The sequence below is a fragment of the Peromyscus leucopus genome, chromosome 19 (assembly GCF_004664715.2).
Source record: "Peromyscus leucopus breed LL Stock chromosome 19, UCI_PerLeu_2.1, whole genome shotgun sequence".
Taxonomy (NCBI): domain Eukaryota; kingdom Metazoa; phylum Chordata; class Mammalia; order Rodentia; family Cricetidae; genus Peromyscus; species Peromyscus leucopus.
In genome coordinates this window covers 22,038,923-22,049,403 of record NC_051079.1, presented here as the reverse complement: position 1 = coordinate 22,049,403, position 10,481 = coordinate 22,038,923, and positions in this window count along the sequence as shown.

The following is a 10,481-nucleotide window of genomic DNA, read 5'->3' as shown; positions in this document are numbered from 1 at the left end:
TGTCACGCTATTGTGTCTGACTTTGTTTTTCTTAATATTATAGTTTGAAAATCCTCTAATACTCATAGTATACATAAGTATCTTTAATTTGTTCATTTTTGTCAATTTATACTATTCCATTGTCTACCTACTTGCTTATCATTTCTACTGATGATGGACATTTAAGGTATTACTAGTTTGGTGTAAAAGAATTTCTAAATGGTCTTATTAAATTAGAAATGCGGAGCCAAATATAGGAGTGAAAGCCTTAGATCAGGGAAATAGGGAAAGCCACCAGCCAACCTTACCTCACCAACTCTGCAGCTTCCAAATACAAGTTACTTCCTGTCTACCCAAGCCTTTATTGCCTTGCTCTTCTGACCTCTAATTGGCTCTTAGCCCAGCAACCTCACTTCTTCTTCCTACACAGCTCTGTCACTTTCTGTCTGTCTGTACAGACCTCCAGGTCTCTATGGTTGGTACTGGGATTAAAGGCCTGTGTCACCACAATTGGCTGTGTTCCCTAGGGTGGCCTTGAACACACAGAGACCCTGCCTGATAAGTGATCAGATTAAGGGCGTGTGCTGCCTGACTTCTTTGTTTACTTAAAATGGCTGGCCTTTCCCCCCGATCTCATTTATTAACGCACAAATAAATTATCACCACAGTTTGGGGTTATTTTCACATTTTAATATGTATTCTACTTTGTACAAGGAAATATTTTTGTGTGGCACATAGTCATGGGCTGCATAATGAGATTTTTAGTCAACAAAAGACCACATAAGGATGGTCCCACAAGAGCATATCACTCAGTGGTGTCGTAGCTATTGTAGATTATGTAAATTCCTCCCGTGACGGTCACACAAAGTCACCAAAGATCCACTTCTCAAAACATTGTGCCATTGCTAAGTGGTGTGTGATCATACTACACCATGTTTAGTTTTTTATCCTTGATGTACATCTGGGTATATGGTGCGTGCGTGTGGGGGGGGGTGTAGGTTTTGGTTCTCACTTTCCACATTATTGGGGACAGGGTGTCTTGCTGTTTAGCATTGTGTCAACCTGGCCAGCTGGCCTGAGCTTCTGGGAATTCTCTGGTCTCTGACCCCTTAAAAGCATGTCCTAGGTCTCTAAAACACCCAAAGGCTCTCGAAAATATGCAAAATCTCTGTCAAGTTCCAAAGTCTCTCTAAAATTCCAAAGTCTCTTTAAATTATCCAAGGTCTCATAATTGTAGGTTTCTGAAAATTTTCAAAAAGTTTAATACTTTCTTACTTCAAGAGGGAAGAACCAGGGCATGGTTTTAAATGAATTCTGGAGATTCAAACTCGTGTCCTCACACCTGTGAGATGAGAGCCTTACCCACTGAGCCCTTTCCCAGCCCCGGTACTTTGACATCTACAGATGTGGGGACTCATGGGTTTCTCGAACCAAGCACTCATTGAAACCAAGGAATAAACATGCACAGTTTCAAAACAAGAATTAATTTCATTTTGCATGTGTGTATTTGTTTATATATGTGCATATGTCCACGCATGTGTACTTGTCAGGGATGGATGTGCACATGTGTGCATATTAAGGACTGTGATTCTCAACTATGAGGTATGTTTCTTGGAGGCAGCACAAAGATAGACCCTGCTTTCTGATCCAATTTGTTCGTGAGACAAAGGTCTCTTTACTGTGGAATTGGTGCCATTAATATTCAGAGTTATGATAGAAAATGTGTGTCATTTGCTTTTGTGGTATTTCATTCGACCTCTTCTGATTCAGTGCTCTGGAACTGCTTATTCATTCCTGTCTCAGCTCAAGTGTGTTTTACCTTCTTTTCAGACCCAAGAATCCCTCCTGGTGTCTTCTGTAGAGCTGGTTTAGTGGTCATAAATTCCTTTAACCTGTTTTTGTCATGGAAATATTTCCTTTCCCTTTCAAATACAATTGACAGTTTTGTACAGTATAGTAGTCTGGGCTGACATATATGATCTTTCATAACTTGTAGATTATCAGTCCAATTCCTCTGGCTTTTGTGGTCTCCACTGGAAAATCTGGCATCCTGACAGATCTTCCTTTGTATAGGACTTGGGCTTCCTCTCCTGCTGCTTTCAATAGCCTTTCTCTGTGCTCTACATTTAGTGCTTTGACAGTTATACAACATGGGGAGTTTCTTTCAGATCCTCTCTACCTGATGCTCTGCACACCTTTTGGATCTCTTGATAAGCAACTCTTCCCTTAGATTAGAGAAGTTTTCTTCTATAATTTTGTTGAAAATATTTTCTGTGCCTTTGACTTGTATGCTGCTAGCATTACCAGTTTTATTTTATTTTGGATTTTTTCTTCTCTTTATTCAATTCTATTTTCATATCTTGAATTATTTTTCTATTTTACTCAACTGTCCATATTTCTACAGTCTTCATTCTAGCATTTACTCATATCTTTATTGAGTTCTCCAATTGTGTTTGTTATTACTCTTTAGAAATCTTTGTCTTGGCTGGGCATGGTGATGCATGCCTTTGATCCCAGCACTTGGGTGGCAGAGGCAGGCAGATCTCTGTGAGTTCGAGGCCACCTTGGCCAACACAGCCAGCTCCAGGACATTCAGAGATAGATGTACATAGAGAGACCCTGTCTCAAAAAAATAGGATAAAATAAAATACAAGTAGTAATCTTTGTCTTGTAAGTTACCTAAGTACATCTGTTTGGAAACAACTGTGGTAATACAAATTTTTGGTGGAGACATTGTTTTGATTATTCATGTTTATGTATTTGCAGTTGGACATAGGCATCTGGAGTGAGGTTGTTGATACTGTTTCTTGGTCTGGAGATCCTGCCTCTCTTTTATTAAAAATGTGTTTGGAACCCTGTTTCCTGTGACCTCAACTTGGCAGGTGGTTGACCAGTTATATGAGACCTAGGATTGATCTTTGGGCTATTCAGTGTTGATATGCAAATGGAGTTTCAGAAATAGTCCTGGCTCAGTTTGAGCCAAGTGAGGTTTATAAGTCCAGGAGCAAATCTTTTGTAGATACAGAAGTGGATACTCAAAGTCAATCTTCAGCAGTCTGGAGGTGGGTGGGTGGGGCGTTTGCTTAAGGACTTAGGTAAGGAGTGTTGGTGGAGTTGGTGATATGAATCTGGAATTGTTGTCCACTTAAAGAAGAGGGTGAGGAGGAGGGATCAGAAGGCAGACATGGGACACATGGTCCTTGGGTAAGTTTGGGGAGTAAGCAGAGTTATTGGTGTGAACCTAGTGCCCTTCTCCGGGGAGTGATGATCCTCAAGTTAATAGTGTGTGTGTGTGTGTGTGTGTGTGTGTGTGTGTGTGTGTGTGTGTGTGTGTAGTGTCTGCCTTGAGAAGGGACCAAGTGTGTGCAACTGGAATAGATGGAATTGGCAGGAGTGGGTGGAGACTCCCCACCTAGGCACGGGGAAAGGGCACTCACTCCACTGTGTTAGATGGGATTGGTGGCTTGGATTGAACTCTTGACCCAATGGATGGATATGGAAAGGGACACAAAAAAGAAGATGGGATTCATGGGTGGGTGAAGTTGCTGGTGTGGGTCTAATGCTCCTCCCTGGAGGTGTGGGTCTATTCCACCTTGATTTTTGAGACACGGTCTCTGGCTGAACAGGAACTCACCAGATAGGCTAGGCTGGCTGGCCAAGGAGTCTGGAAATTCATTTAACTCCACCTTCCTAGCTCTCTGAGTTTGCATCACCCTACCTGGCTTTTCCTCACACGGGATCTGGAAATCAAACTCGGCTCCTCATGCTCACAAAGCAAGCATTTTAACCAGCTGAGCTGTCCTCCACGTCACCCAGGTTAGCAACACCAGCTACTAACCAGAGAAATGTGCCTAGACTCCTGACTGTTCTGCCTGCTTCTCTATTGCCGAGACTTACTACATGTATGTTTCTGTGTGTATGGGTGTAGGCCTGTTTGTGTGTATGCTAGTGCACATGTGTGTGCATGCATGTGAAAACCAGAAGTTAACTTCAGGTACCTTTCTATTCACCTTGTCTTTTGAGACAATGTCTCTCACTTTACCTGGAACTTGTCCATTTTGGTAGGCTGGCTGGCCAACAAGCCCTGAGATCCTGTTGTCCCCACCTCCCCAACAATGGGATCATAAGCATATGTCACCATGCCCAGTTATTTATTATTTTTAACCTGGGTTCGGAGATGGTTCTCAGGTCCTTGTCGTTTTGTACCAGGAGGTTTACTGACTGAGCCGTCCATCTCCACAGTCCCAGCACATCCATTTTCTGGTCATGCGTGGTCACCCTAAGTATGGCTCTATTATGCATCTGGTTCTTCCCATCATCAAAGCCCTCAGGAGATCCGCCTTTGCTGTCACCCACCGCTGATCTCATCTATGAGGAGTGACTATGAGGCTCCTGGAACAAACCCAGCCCCAGAGAGCCACTGTCAGAGAAGAACAGGCATGAAATTGATAAGTCACCCCACAATGGATGCAATGATAGTATAAGAACGTTTCCTCCTACTGAGTCTGAGCAAAGTCATTGCTGGGTCACCAAAGTGACCTGGTCAAGAGGAAGAAGTGCTAGGCAAATGCTGCTTCTGAGTCAGGACAGAAAGGTAGTAGTTAGGAAGCCTGACTTCAGGGGAAATAAATGTTTGTTATTACTGAAACTGAATGGCAAGGCACATCCAAATCCAGCTGTCCACAGTCGCTGAAGTCTTTTTAAGACTTATTTTATGTGTGTGTGCGCGTGTGCGTGTCTGTGTGTCTGTGCGTCTGTGTGTGTGTGTGTACCTGAGTGCAGGTGCCACAAAGGCCAGAAGTGGGTGTCATAGCCCCTGGATCTGGAGTTTACTAGCAGTTGTGAGCTTCCAGACATGGATGCTGGAATCAAATTTGCAGCCTCTGCAGGAACAGCAGGTGCTCTTACCTGCTGAGCCCTCTTTGAGCCCCATAGAGAGCTAACAAATCAGTCTTGTAGAATGTTTCATGCAGATGCCACTTTTTTCTGGGAACTTTAGTTTACAGTAATCATATGTGTGTTTGTATGCATACATATATAGATACACACACACACACACACACGCACACACATTGTTCTTTTGGGGCATGCCTTGCTCTCTAGACTTGTGTTAGCTTTGGAAGCACCCAGCTTTTGAGCCGACTTCCTTAACCACGTGAAGAACCTTTGTCCAACTGCGAGCTCCAGGAGTCTTTTAAAAAAGGAGTCTTTACAAGGCCGGCTGTCCCTTGTGAAACATTTACTGATCTGGATTGGCTCAAGATGAGCAACAAGTTGACTCTGCTAGGCAGGGAGTGCCACAGTCTCTGGACTCTCACCCCCTTTCCATGGTTCACAAGCTGGCTATTCTTTCCTATGCCCCTGGCCCATGACAGCCTCTGACATAGAGCTGAGGTCACAGGGACCCAGAATGCTAGGGGTCCTGGCAGCACTTTTCCAAGGACCAGCTCTGCACATGCCCTTGTGGGAACACAAAGCAACAGGTGTCCAGCGCCTCAGACCTCTGAGGTGTAATGTGTACTAAAGAGGAAGCCAGATTTTGTTAAACAAAGGAGGGGGAAAGAGAGGAAAGGGAGGAAGGGAGGGAAAGAGGGAGGAAGGGACGGAGAGAGGGGAAGGGGCAGGGAAGACGGACAAAACCCATGCACACACTTCTTGGTTCTGGGATGGCTTTGAGTCAACCTTAGCTCACTGTGGGCTTACATCTCCTCTGGAAAGAGCTGCAGATTTTGTTTGTTTGTGGTTCTTGAGTCTGGGTCACCTCAATATGATTCTTTTCAAATCCATCCAGTTACCTGAAAATTTCATAGTTCAATTCCCAGCACTAACATTTAAAAAAAGCTGGATGTACCTGTAACCCCACGGCTGAGGAGGCAGAGATGGGGACCCTGGGGCCTGCTGCACAGCTAACCAGCCGAATAGTCAACCTCCAGGTTAAGTGAGAGACCCTGTCTCAAAAAATGAAGTGGAGAGCCGTTGTGGAAGATGCCTGACATCCTCCTCTGACCTCTCTACATGCATGTGCACCATCACATACATACACACAGAAAGAGAGAAGCCAAGGGGGAGGAGAGGAGGCGGAGGGAGAATGGAAGGGAGCAATATTTAGGTTCTCAAAAGTTTTCTCTGCAGAAAGAATAATCCAGAAAAGAGGGTGAGAGCCATGGTCTAACACAGAAAGACCCCTGGGCCCAGCAGAGCGTCTCCAGGGCCTGCAGCCCACCCACAAGAGTCCTGTCCTCATTTAGACTTCTTTGACACAGACAAGACAGGAACCCTTGGCTTTCCAGAGAACAGCTAAGACAAAGAGGCTGGATGTCAGGGAAGACTTTCACTGAATCCTCAGAGAGGCTGGTGTGGACATAGACACAGAGAGCAAACTGCACTGGAGTGGCAGCCTCCTAAGTCAGGCCTGGTCTTGTGGCGATGGCACTGACCCCTGGGGAGCCAGCACCTCCCACCCAGGCCAGTCGTACCTGAGCCAGCAGGGACTAGGAGGCTCTTTGCTGAGCACACAGCCCTTTCTTTCCAAGGTCTCAGCTGTGGTCACCACACCTCTTTCCTGCAATGGGAAATGATCCCTTTCCCTGCTCCCACTAGAATTCAGTCCTGCAAGAGGCGGTGGGGGGAAGAAAAGGTTGAGATTGTTGTCAATCGGCTGTCTCAGACCTAGACAGAAGTCAGGCAGACAAGAAGCAACTCTTCAAACCCTGGTCTTCGGGCAGCTTTCAGCTCCCTTCATGTCTGACGCCTGACGGCAGCTAGCGACAACAGCAGGTAGGTGGGACCATGACTGGTGGCACCCTGGGGTGCTGTAGGCCTTGAGTCTGCAGGACCCTTTGGTCTACAGATGTTACCCTGTGAATATTGTGTGGGCTTGGGAAGTCAAATTCCTCAGCCGCTGGCTGAAGCTGGTTTTGCAGCTTCCCGGCAAGTCTAGGTATCAGGGTTCCTAGGAAGTCGGGGTTCCTCAGACCTTGTCTGGGGCTAGCAGGCAAGCATCGGTATCGAGACTCCTCAGCCCTTCACCCTGGGCAGTGTGACAGCCCAGAACCTGGAGAGTCTGAGACCCTCGGCCCTAAGGACATCACTGTTCTCTAGCCTGGTTTCTCATCCCTTCCTCCTTAAGGCCATCAATCTTTCAGCACAGCCCCCTCCTCCCCGCCGCCCCCGCCGCCGCCGCCGCCGCCGCCGCCGCAGCCGCCGCCGCCCCCATTCTGCCTCACCAGCCACCTCTGCTGCCCTCCTCCCTGCCCTGGCCATTCTTGGACTGTCCACCTGCCGGTACTCAGGTCAGCAGGCAAGCAGCCTTGCTGCTCACAGCTGGACCTGCCAATGGCTCGGCTGCCGTTGACCATGCCAGGGCTGTGCTCTCCGCTGTTTGTTTTTTTTTTTTCCTCCTGTTTCCCACTCAGCTCACTACTAAAGTGGGGGAGAAAAACTCCCTAAGAGAGACTTTTATCCGGCCTAGTGCTATAACCTCAGGGACGGCAGCACCGGAGGGCGTCTCCCAGGGGACTCACCCAGGGAGCCTCGGCAGCCTGACTCTGTAGCCTGAGATGTGGTGTCTGGATTCATCACAGCCTTTTCCTCTTAGCCTTAGTTAGCCACAGCCTCAGAGGCTCATGTTTGATCAGTCTTAATCACGCAGACCCAGTCACGGTAGTTCCTCAGATCGGCCACAAGGGGGTGCAGGTGAGAGTATGGACAAGCCTTCTCTAGCCAGTGGGTGGCGCTGCCGCAAGGGTAGTCTGGCTGCTGGCTGTCTGACTGACAACCCTTTTATTCAGCGCAGCCAGAGTACTGAGAGACCAATGGCTGCTATTAGGGAATCAAGTTACCCTGTCCCTTAATATCTGTGCTTGCTTACAGGAAAATGAGCGTCAGATGTGATTAAAACACAACTCCAGTGAACACTGTAACACTGATTTCTTTCATATATGTGCACACGTTTGTGTGTATAATGGTGCACATTCAGGTGTATGTGTGTACGTGTGTGAGCCAGAAGTCACTCTGTTCCCTGGGAGCCAGCCATCTTGTTTTTCTGAGACATGGTCTTTCACTTTTACCTGGAGCTTGCCAACTGGACTAAACTGGCTGGCCAGCAAGCCCCAGGAATCCATCTGTCCTCACCTCCCCAGTGCTGGGATTACAGGTGTGCACCACGCCTGACTTTTTTTTTCCCCCCATTTTCTGAACTCAAATCCTCATTCTTGCACTTCACCTGACAGCGGACTGTAAGAGTGCCCAACACCTGCCCAAAGCCCCAGAGGCAGGGGGCCCCTTATCTGCCTTATAAGAACCCACCTATTTATTATTTCTTTAGCATGGGTATGTGCACACAGGCAGAAGGGCTTAAAGGACCTCAGTGTTCGCTGGAGATCCCGACAGACCTTGGCCACATCCTGTGCTCCATCAGTGAACCAACTCTTCACGCCGTCCACAAAACCAGGCTGGTTTTTCCCGGGGTTGATCAGAAACTATGTCTGCTTATAAAACAAGAATTTCTGAGGTGCATGAAAGCAATTCACACGTAAAGCCCTCTCACTGCACAGGCTTCCCACTTTGGGATGGTTTGGAGTCCACCGCAGCTCGCTGTGAGCCTACCTCTCCTTTGAAGAGAGCTGTGTGTTTTCCTTGTGCTTCCTGAGTCCAGGTTTCCTCACTAATATACTTTGTAGGTCCATCCTATTTCCTGTATATTCTGTTGTTTTGTTTTTTCTTCACAGCTGAATAAAAGTTTACTGTATGTATACCATACTTTATTTCTTCATCTATCGATGAACACCTAGGTTACTTCCACGTCCTAACTATTGTGAATAACCCAACAATAAACATGGACGTGCACTTGCACCCAGGAGGTGTATAACCGAGTCACATGATAATTCCATTTTTAAAGAAAGCTCCCCTCTGATCTCCATAATGGCCACACCAGGTGAATAATCGCACCCCAGTGAAGAGTTCTTTCTGCACATCTGGACACCATTTGCTGTCCTGTGCTTTCTTGATCCTGGCCGCCCTGGCTGGGATGACATGTGGTCATCCTGGAGGGACCTGTGCCACAGCATGCACGTGGAGGTCAGGGGACAGTTAGCAGCAGCAGCTTCTCTCCCACCGTGTAAAGAAGTTTCGTCCACTCTATTTCCATAGTGGATAAGAATGTTTAATACTTTTTAAGTTACTTATTGGCTATTGTGTTTCTTTTAGGAAGTCATTAGCCTTCCCACCCACCCACCCCCTCAGCAACTTGGGTTGTTTTTGTGGGCTTTTTTTTTTTTTCTGTCTTTGTTGTTGTGCTTTTGGTATTTAATTTTACAAACCTTTACATATTCCAGACATCAGCCCCTATCTGAGGTTTAACTATCAGAGACTTTCTCTCATTCTATAGTCTGTTTACTCTGCTGACAGCTCCCCTTGTGGAGCAGACACTTATAAAATTTTTTAAATTTATTTTTAGTGTGTGTGTGTGTGTGTGTGTGTGTGTGTGTGTGTGTGTGTGTGTGTATACATGTAGGTGCAGACAGAGGCGGGGTTACAGGCTGTTTCGGCTTCCTATGTGTGCTAGGCACTGAACTCAGATCCTCTGAAAATGGTTGGGAAGGTCTCTCAACCCCCTAGCTGTCCCTTCAGCCCCACAGGCAGCAAAGTTTCAATTTCAACAGTCCCATTCTTGCTGCCAAGGTATCTCAAAATACTTCTCAGCATCCCAGGTTTTTTTTTGTTGTTGTAAGGTTTTTGAGACAGGGTTACTCTGTGTAACTGCCCTGGCCACCCTGGATCTTGCTCTGTAGACCAGGCTGGCCTTGAACTCACAGAGATCTGCTTCCCGAGTGCTGGGATCAAAGGTGTGTGCCACCCCCTGCCCAGCAGCATCCTAGGTTTTAAGTTAAGGTCTTTGACCCACTTCTCTAGACCGGGTTAACTGAGCAGGAAGACTCACCCTCTGTGTGGTGACACCCTTCCACAAGCTAAGGTCCCAGACTAAACAGAGAACCCAAGCGGAGCACCAGGATCCCTCTTGCTCGGCATCCTGACTGTGGCTGTAATGTGACCAGACACTTCCGGCTCCTGCCACCATGCCTGCCCCGCCATGACAGACTGTAGCCCCTGGAATGTGTGCTAGGATACACCCTAGGATTAACCCTTCCTCAAGTTATTTTATCAGGTGTTTTATTGCAGAAATGGGACAAGTCACTAATGCAGGCTGCCTGGCGCTGACTCCCTCTGACAGGAACCTAGTGATACCCAGCTCCTAGGTACTCGGCCACCACTAGGTAGAGTGGGACAGGCCTATAGTTCCAGGACCAGAAGGCTGAGGCAGGAGGATCACAGTCAGCCTGGGTTATATAAAGAGATCTTGCCCGCCCCCCAAAAACAGAGTGAGGTTGGGAGGGGCTTTGGGGGGGCATGGATAAGAAACCCTCGTGACATATCTTTGAATCTTGAAATATAGTGAAACCTAATACAAATACTTTCTAGTTGGTAATGTTTTTAGTGAAAAC